Consider the following 9,422-nt stretch of genomic DNA (forward strand, 5'->3'; position numbering starts at 1 on the left):
AGGTTTAGAAAGTTCCTTGTCCATCTTTGTGAGGTTAATTTCAGGTGAAACTGAAGAGAAAATGGCCCAGAGGAAAGATTACAGGAGATTGCATATATGACTCCCCACCCTGGTGCTCTCTACCCTCTGAGTACCTGTGACAAGCTCCTCTGAGCAAGAGACAGGTCGGTGGGGCAGGGCCGGACCTCTGCCCTGGGATTTGCCCCCTCCTCTCCTGGGTGTGGGCTCTAGATGAGGCATTAGCTCAGTGAACCATTAACAATCCTTCCAACTCTGGTATCAGGGAGAGAACCTGACTGCGTCAGGACGCAGAGGTGCTGGGCTCAGCGCCCCTATCATACAGCCGTCTGGGCAGTTGCCTTCATCTGTATGTTATGGATGAGATGAATGCCAGGGTCTCTGGGGGCACAGACAATCTGAGGCCTTGTGCTGTCCTAGCGAGCAAGAGCAGGGAGAAAAGGCTGGTAGTTTGGGGATGGACCCTGAGAAAAGGAGTCTGAATCCATTCCATGTACAAGGGAGTCTGGGCAAGAGTCAGGGACAAGGCTGAGAGTGGAGGCCCTGGGCCCTGGCTCCATGCCACAGGGATCACTTAAATCTGGGCTGCCTGCCTGTCCCCACTAGCTCTTCTCCAAACCTGGCTAGCCCCAGTTCTGACCTGGCCCCAGGGCCTCACAGCTCCTTGCAGAAAGCCCCAGCTCCAGCCAGCCCTGCCAGGGTCCTCTGGCTGCTGCCGGCAGCTTCAGAGAAGGCCTCTCAGACTCTGTGTTCAAGAACCTCAGCTGCCCCCTCCACTCGTGGCAGCTCAAATTTCTGGAGCCAAGCCAAACCATAAAGCCACCAGGGAATGGAACTAGCACATTCCAATAACGAGAATATTGGTGTGTGTATGCATGGGCTTAACATGAATGATCAGAGCAGCTGCAAGGGAGAAATCAGAATCATGCCATGGGCAATTGGATGGCATGGGATTCCACTGGAGGAAGCAAGGTGCATGAAAGCACTTCACAAGGGTCAGCACTGGGTGACTTCTGGGATTTGGGGGTTCATGTCTAGGGGCCTCTGATGTTTCTTAGTGGGGAACCAACGCTCACAGAAGTAGAGGAACTTGCCTAAGGTCACAGTCTTGTGAGTAGAGGTGAGATCTGTGTCCATGTCTATCTGGTTCCAAAGCTGTCACTGGCCAGGGCACAGAAAAGGGCCCGTGAGTTCTTTCAATGACCAAAGGGCTCTGGGACGAGTGACAAGGAGACACGGAAGCTGGTTCCCAGGGCCAAGAGTGAAGCTTCCCTCACATGTCTCACCCGGGTACCTGGCTCTAATTCCCAGGGGCTCCAGCAGCACCTGCTCCAAGGTGCTTTACTTCGGATGTTTTACTGCACCCATTTGGAAGGCCAGACTCCATGCATGGCCTTTGTCTGATCGTCTGTAAAGAGGAAGCCAGGTCACTGTCTCTTCCCATTCTCCCTTTGCCCCTTTCCACACCCAGCATCTAAGGAAAAGAACTTGGTTTACAGGTCCTATGACCTGGGGAGAGCCAACCACAAGGCAAATGGCCCAAGAAAGCAGTGACTTTCCGAGGGGCCTCTCCACGGAGACCTGGTTTCTGGTGGGCAGCCTACGGTGGCCTCTGAAGGTGGGGGCTGGGCAGAAGCTGGCGCAGGAACCTCCAAAGGAATGTCTCCCCCACTGGGGAAGTCAGTAACTCCTGGGATTCTAACTCAGTGAAGGGGGCACCTGAGATAACCAGCTGCTTCGTGGGGGAGAGGAAAAGCCCTCGTTTTGTCAATGTGTTTGGGAAAAGCAAGGAAGTGGAGTAACCAGCAAAAGCCCTTGCTTTGCGAACCCCATGGCCAAGCTGTTCCCTGGAATGTGAATGGCTCAACATGTGTTGAGGGTAGAGACACGGGGAGGAAATGTTGCTGAGACTAAGAAACATCAGAGGCCCCTAGACATGAACCCCCAAATCCCAGAAGTCACCCAGGGCTGACCCTTGTGAAGTGCTTTCATGCACCTTGCTTCCTCCAGTGGAATCCCATGCCGTCCAATTGCCCATGGCATGATTCTGATTTCTCCCTTGCAGCTGCTCTGATCATTCATGTTAAGCCCATGCATACACACACCAATATAAAAAAGCTGGAGGGAGGACACACACTCTGGTACCCACAAAGGGAAGCAGGCCAGTCTTCTGGGCCCATCTGGCTGCTGGGGACTTGTTTGTGCATTCCACTGATACTTTAATGGGCCAGTGCTGGGCCACAGGGACAGTGTGGGACAGAACACACCCATCCTGTCCTCACTGAGCTTCTGGTCTAGGTACAAATACAAAGGGAAATTACAGGGAGGCACGAAAAAAAACAAAGAGGGCAAAGAGAACGAGAAGGAAACAAGTCTGACCTGTTAAAACAGAGAAGAGGCCCATGAAGCAGGAGAGGGTGGCAAGCGTGGCAGAGGGGAAGGCGCAGAGGGCTGAGGGCCAGCCACAGGGGTCTTTGAAGGGATTAGGATTCATTATGAATCTGACAGCAGAGTTTTGAAGAGGGCTGTGTCATGATCTGATTTACATTTTAAAGTAGGCTCTTGGAGGAATTTTTTTAAAAATTTTAATTCCAGTATAGTCAACATAGTATTGTATTAGTTTCAGGTGTACAAAATAGTGATTCAACAATTCTCTACATCACCCCGTGTTCATCAGGACAAGTGCACTCCTTAATCCCCATGACCTGTTTCACCCACCTCCCCTCTGGTAACCATCTGTTTGTTCTCTATAGCTAAGAGTCTGTCTTTGGTTTGTCTCTCCTTTTTTCCTTTGCTCGTTTGTTTTTTAAATTCCACATATGAGTGAGAGCATATGGTATTTGTCTTCTCTGACTGACTTATTTCACTTAGTATTATACTTTCCAGCTGCATCCATGTCGTTGCAAATGGTAAGACTGCATTCTTTTCTATGGGTGAATAATATTCCACTGTATATACACACCACATCTTTTTTATCCATTCATCGATCAGTGGACACTTGGGCTGCTTCCATAATTTGACTATTGTAAATAATACTGCAATAAACATAGGGATGCATTGATCCCTTTGAATTAGTGTTTTTATATTCTTCGGGTAAACACGTAGTAATGTGATTGCTGGATCATAGGGTAGTTCTATTTTTAATTTTTTGAGGAATCTTCATACTGTTTCCCACAGTGGCTGCACCAGTTTGCATTCCCATCAACAGTGCACAAGGGGTCCTTTTTCCCCACATCCTCGCTAACACTTGTTGTTTCTTGTGTTTTGGGTTGTAGCCATTCTGACAAGTGTGAAGTGGTATTTAATTGTGGTTCTGATTTACATTTCCCTGATGATGAGTGATGTTGATAATCTTTTCATGTGTCTGTTGGCCATCTGGATGTCTTCTTTGGAGAAATGTCTGTTCATGTCTTCTGCCCATTATTTATTTTTTGGGTTTCGAATTGTGTAAGTTCATTATATATTTTGGATACTAACCCTTTATTGGATATGTTATTTGCAAATATCTTCTCCTATTCTTCAGGTTGCCTCTTAGTTTTGTTGATTGTTAACTTTGTTGTGCCAAAGCTTTTTATTTTGATGTAGTCCCTCCCAGTAGTTTATTTTTGCTTTTATTTCCCTTGCCTCAGGAGACATATCTAGAAAAATGTTGCTATGGCCAATGTCATAGATATTAGTGCCCGATCTCTCTTCTAGGATTTTTATGGGAAAATTAAAAACAAAAACAAAACAAACAGTACCAAGAGCTGGGAAAGGATATGGAGTATTAAGAACACTTGCACAGGGCACCTGGGTGGCTCAGTTGGTTAAGCATCTGCCTTTGGCTCAGGTCATAATCCCAGGGCCCTGGGACTGAGCCCTACATTGGGCTCCTCGTTCAACAGGGAGTCTGCTTGTCCCTCTGCCCCTCCCCTCCACTGTGCTAATAAATAAATAAAATCTTTTGAAAAAAAAAGAACACTAACACACCACTGTTGGGACAATAAATTGGTACAATGCTTTGGAAGATAATTTGGCATTACTTAATAAAGACAGACATAGGGCGCCTGGGTGGCTCAGTTGGTTAAGCGACTGCCTTCGGCTCAGGTCATGATCCTGGAGTCCCTGGATCGAGTCCCGCATCGGGCTCCCTGCTCAGCGGGGAGTCTGCTTCTCCCTCTGACCCTCCCCCCCTCATGTGCTCTCTCTCATTCTCTCTCTCTCAAATAAATAAATAAAATCTTAAAAAAATAAATAAAGACAGACATAAGTATATCCCAGTGGTGTTTTATGTTTTTTTATTTATTTTTTATTTTTATTTTTATTTTTTTAAAGATTTTATTTATTTATTTGAGACAGAGAGAATGAGAGAGACAGAGAGCACATGAGAGGGGGGAGGGTCAGAGGGAGAAGCAGGCTCCCTGCCGAGCAGGGAGCCCCATGCGGGACTCGATCCCGGGACTCCAGGATCATGACCTGAGCCGAAGGCAGTCGCTTAACCAACTGAGCCATCCAGGCGCCCCGTTTTATGTTTTTTTAAAAGAAAAATTAAAAACCATCTTTCTCACAGAAAACATGGTGTGGGAACGGAATGTGAGACTAGAAAGTTCCCCCAGCTGTCCTGGGCTAATTTACCTTATGACTTCCTTTGTGTGGACATCTTCAGAGATTAATCTCTGAAGATATTAATCCTCCTCAGGTTTGGGTGGGAATGAATGGTTTCTCTCTCAAAGGCTGAATATTTAGAATCACTAACAAATCCAGCGAGTTCAGCCTGCTTGTAATTTTAAGCAGATTTAAAGCTTAAGGTGAATCCTGACAACAGGTTAAGTATAGTGCTTCATTTACCCCCCAAATCTCACCCCCACTTGGGGCAATCTGCTTTTTTCACCGGGGTTTAATTCACATGTAATAAAATGCAGAGGTCTTTCAATGTAAAGCTTGATCAATTTTGACCTATGTAACCACCCATTTGAAAACACAGCATTTCGATCACCGCAGAGTTAATTCCCTTGTGTTCCTTTCTAGTCAATACGCAGCAGTCCGCCACTCTTCTGAGTTCTTTCACCATACATCACATTTACTTGCTCTTCAAATTCATATAAACACATATTATGTACTCTTGTGTATCTGGCTTCTTTTGCTCAGTGCAATGTTTTGGAGACGCGTCTATACTGTACGTGTCTGTGGTGTGTTCTTTTCCACATTTGGACATTTGAGTTGCTTCCAATTTGGAGTTGTTATGAATAAAACTGCCCTGAACTTCTTGTACTTGTATAAGTCTTTTTATGGACACTTACTCTTACTTCTCTTGGGTAAATACCTGGGAGTGGAATTATTGGGTAGGTGTATGCTAAACTTTACTAGAAATTATGAAATAGTTTTCCAAAGTGGTTGTAGCATTTTACATTTCCACCAGTAATTTACAAGAGTTCCATTTGTTCCATGTCCTTGAAATTTTCTATTTTTAAAATTTTAGGCCTTTCTGACAGGTGTGTAATCAACTCTAGTATTTCTACTACCAGGTACATATGGACATATGCACTAAGAGACATAACAAGGATGTTCAAGACACCACTGGGTAAGAGCTGAAAACTGCAAACAGAAAAAAATGAATGAACTCTAGTTTCAGACACCAGTAGGGATGAATGTGTCCAAAAAACTATTACGTTGAGCAAGAAGAGTAAGTCCTGGATGAATGTCAATAGTAGGAGTTCACTAAAAGTTAGAAAGTATACAAAGCTAAGTGTATGCCTCTATATATAGAAGATAAAACAATACAGAAAATCAAAGAAATGTTGTAAATTCAGAAAATTCCTCTGGAGGGATAGGAAGGTAGATAAGATCAAGGAGGGGCCTACAGAGGCTTCAGAAGTACTGGGTAATGCATTTCATTACTCCTTAATCTAGTTGGTGGAAACAGTATTTTAAATTTTCATTCTTTAAAGAATATATATATGATATAAAATTTCCAGATTAGGCAAATTCATAAAGCAGATAGTGATTGCCTAGGGTGGGGAGTTGGGGGGAGATAGGGAGTGAATGCTAATGGGTTTGGCATTGCCTTCTAGGTGATGAAATGTTCTAAAATTGTTTGTGGTGATGGTTGCGTGACCATGTGAATAGACTAAAACCCACTGAACTGTACACTTGAAATGGGTGAACTGTATGTTATGTGAATTATAACTCAATAAAGGTGTTACCCAAAATAAAAGGAATGGGACAAAGTAGAATGGGGAGTTAAGTTGGGAGATACTGCAGAATGTCTGTATGCTGGTAGAGTGAAAAGTTAATGCTGCAGGAAAAAGAGAGGACAGTCAAGAAGCAAAATCCTTGAGTAGTAAGAAGGGATGGGACCCGTGCCTACATGGGGAGGGTCTACCTGAGAAAAAGGAGGCAAAGCAGAGCGTGGGGCACAGACACAGGGAGTGATTTATTGTTGGGGTTGGACACTGACAGAGAACAGTGTGAAACAGTCCTCTAAAAGACAAGAGAAGTCACATGGAAAATTAAGTAGGTGGCAGAGCAATGCTGGGTCTTCTAACTGGTTTGTGGTCACAAATTTAGCAAATTTGGTGAGACCACTCAACAATACATATCCCCTGAATGGCTGGCCGAGCTTGAGATGCTGAGGCGGAACAGAGGAACTGGTGACCATAATCCAGAAGGTCAGGGGCAGCAAGAGCTTTGAATAATGGATGGTCTCCCTCCCCTAGAGCCTTCTACCAATCAAGGGATGCATGCTTAAGCAACTAATGGAAGCTAAAGGGGGCCTATAGCTTGCAGATAGAGGAGAGGAAAAGCAGGTATATGGGATCAAGCAGCAAAGAGAACAGGGTGGGGGAGACTGGCTTTTGGAGGGTAGGGCAGTTTTAGAGCCTTTCTCTGGTCAGTTCCCAGGAGACAAGCCATCGAATTAACCTAATGAAACACAGGATAGCACAGCCTCAGACCAATGCAGCCGAACACAATCTTCTTGGCAGGCAGAGAAAAGAAATGTCAAAATAAGGCTCGGAGGATGGGGGGAAGGGGAGGCTTGAATCTGGAAGGGGTGGGGAGAAGGAAAAAAAAACAAAAACCCAGCAAGATGCTGACAAAGTACCCTCTTTCCACCCACTGACACACAGCCTGAGGTTGTGTCCCAGAGCCTCAATGTAAAGGCATCAAACCACAGATTACTCATACTGCATGATGTTATATGAGTTTCTGAGCATTCTGGGGCATAGCCTCTCACTTAGTATTCACAGAAACCCCAAGACTAACTGAACGAGGTCAGCCAAGCAGTAAATGACAGAGCTTTAATGCCACTCCAGGTCTGATGGCCCCAAGGCCAGTGCTCCTGTCACAAGCACCCACTGGCTACTGCAGAGGTTCTTCCCACTAACTGGGGTATGACAACTGAAGGGTTCTCTATGCCCCCAGATCCCTGCCAACCCAGCAACCCAGCAAACTCCCTGCCTCCTGGGTGTGGCAACAGCCTACCCCGGCAGAAGGTGCCCGGGGGGGGGGGGGGGGGGGCAGTCATTATCTTGAGGAAGAGGCCTGACAGTCCCACCCTCACACACATCTCAAACCCAGTGAGGCATGCCCCTGATGTGCCTGAGAACTAGTTGCTTCACCTCTGCATGTTTGGCTAAGTCAAGTCATCTCATTCCAACATCTTGGCACCAACCCCTGGCACAGCCCTATCATAGTTCTCCTAGTGACTCAGGCCCTCCTGGCGCCCCAATGATAGACCCCCCAGGCAGCCTGTCTCTCCAGTGCCTCCCTTCCTTGACTTCACATCCACTCTGAGCCCTCAGCTCTGGTACTTCTGCAGCTGCTGCTCAGGGTTAGCAGTCAGGAAACCAGAGAGCAAGAGTGAACAAATTTCCTCAAGCCCATGGTCATCACTCTGGCTAACTTCCAATTAGGTCCTAGAAAAATAACCCATCAGTCTTCACTATGAGAGGATCCATGTTGCACCTTAAGAGGTAGGCTCTAAGGATAGGAATGCCAGGCTGTGCGGGATGGGAGAGGGTGGGACAGGGGGAGCACTGGGATGTGGGGCTCCTTCCGATCAACTCCCTGCTCCACTCTGGCCGAGCCCCGCTCCACACTCAAGGGGTCCCACTTCTTTGTTCTTGTAGAGGAAAAGTCCAGGAGTTCACCATACACATGCATGCTAGGGCAGGAAGCAAAGTCTAGAAAAACACCATTATCTGAAGAGTGAGGCCGATGAGGCCAGACAGAAACAGTTGGGGAGAGAGGAGGAAAGATGAGGCAAGGAACAGAAAGTCATTTAAAGAACAGAACCTGCTGGTGACAATGGCCAGAGGCATTCCTAGTAAGTCCCTGACTCTCACTGGCAGGTCTTCCCATGCTCCAGAACATTTATTTGCTTTTTATCCGATATGATAGGTTTTTTTTTTTTTAAGATTTTATTTATTGACAGAGAGAGAGAGAGAAAGAGAGCACAAGCAAGGGGAGTGGCAGACAGAGGGAGAGGGAGAAGCAGGCTCCCCGCTGAGCAGGGAGCCCGATGTGGGGCTTGATCCAGGGATCTTGGGAACACGACCTGGGCCAAAGGCAGATGCTTAACCGACTGAGCCACCCAGGTGCCCCTAGTTTTTTTTTTTTTTTTAAACATGAATGTAATCCACCATATTTATGCATTTGGACTTCTGTTATTACCTTACTTTGTGTTTTCTCTTCACTATTTCTTTAGTTCTTTTTGCTTTCCCTGACTTCTGTTGGATTGACATGCTATGCAATCCCTGATCCCACCATTCTTTTTCCTCCTGGCTTGGAAATTATACTTCTCTTTTTTTTTTTTTTAGTGGTTATCTTACATTGTTAGCATATATACGTTTTTTTAATGAAGTGTGCAAGTGTACATTTAACGATGAAATTCCCTACTTCATTCTAACCTTATTCTTCCCTGACACTGTGGTCAACAATTTGTTTTCCTTTTTTTTTCTTTAATTAAAAAACAAATCAGACACTGGATTTTTGTGTCTTTTGCCATCTGTAGCAGGCCCTGCTGATTGCCTATCAGCAGCTACTTCCCTTTTTTTCTTGCCAACAGAATCCTGATTTTGCTCAGGCAACAAAGGAGCCAGTTCCAGGAGAGGAGGTGAGCCTGCTGGTGCAAGCCAACCACAGTAAGCCTGCTCCCTTTCATCTGGAATTGGTCTAAGCATGGACGAGCTAGGGCCAATGAGACAGAAGGAGACGTCTACAGGGGCTTTCTTGGGAAGAGTCTCCTTCCTGAAAAAGAGGCACGTTCAAAAGCTTCCTTTTGGCTAGCATCTCCTTGCCTTCCTGCTCGGGATGTTATGGGGAAATGATAGATGCCTGGAGCTGCAACAGTCATCTCAAAACCATGAAGAGACGGGCTCCCTGCTCAGCGGGGGGTCTGCTTCTCCCTCTGACCCGCTTCCCTC

The 9,422-nt window shown here is 46.0% G+C and overlaps 1 protein-coding gene across 2 annotated transcripts in view; it reads right to left on the reverse strand.

Annotated features, from left to right (window-relative positions):
* ST3GAL2 (ST3 beta-galactoside alpha-2,3-sialyltransferase 2) overlaps positions 1–9,422 on the reverse strand; it is a 50,529-nt gene that overhangs the window by 18,006 nt on the left and 23,101 nt on the right. The window lies entirely within an intron of this gene.

This window comes from Mirounga leonina, unplaced genomic scaffold, assembly GCF_011800145.1.
Source record: "Mirounga leonina isolate KUSES-001 unplaced genomic scaffold, KU_Mleo_1.0 Mir_180, whole genome shotgun sequence".
Lineage (NCBI taxonomy): Eukaryota > Metazoa > Chordata > Mammalia > Carnivora > Phocidae > Mirounga > Mirounga leonina.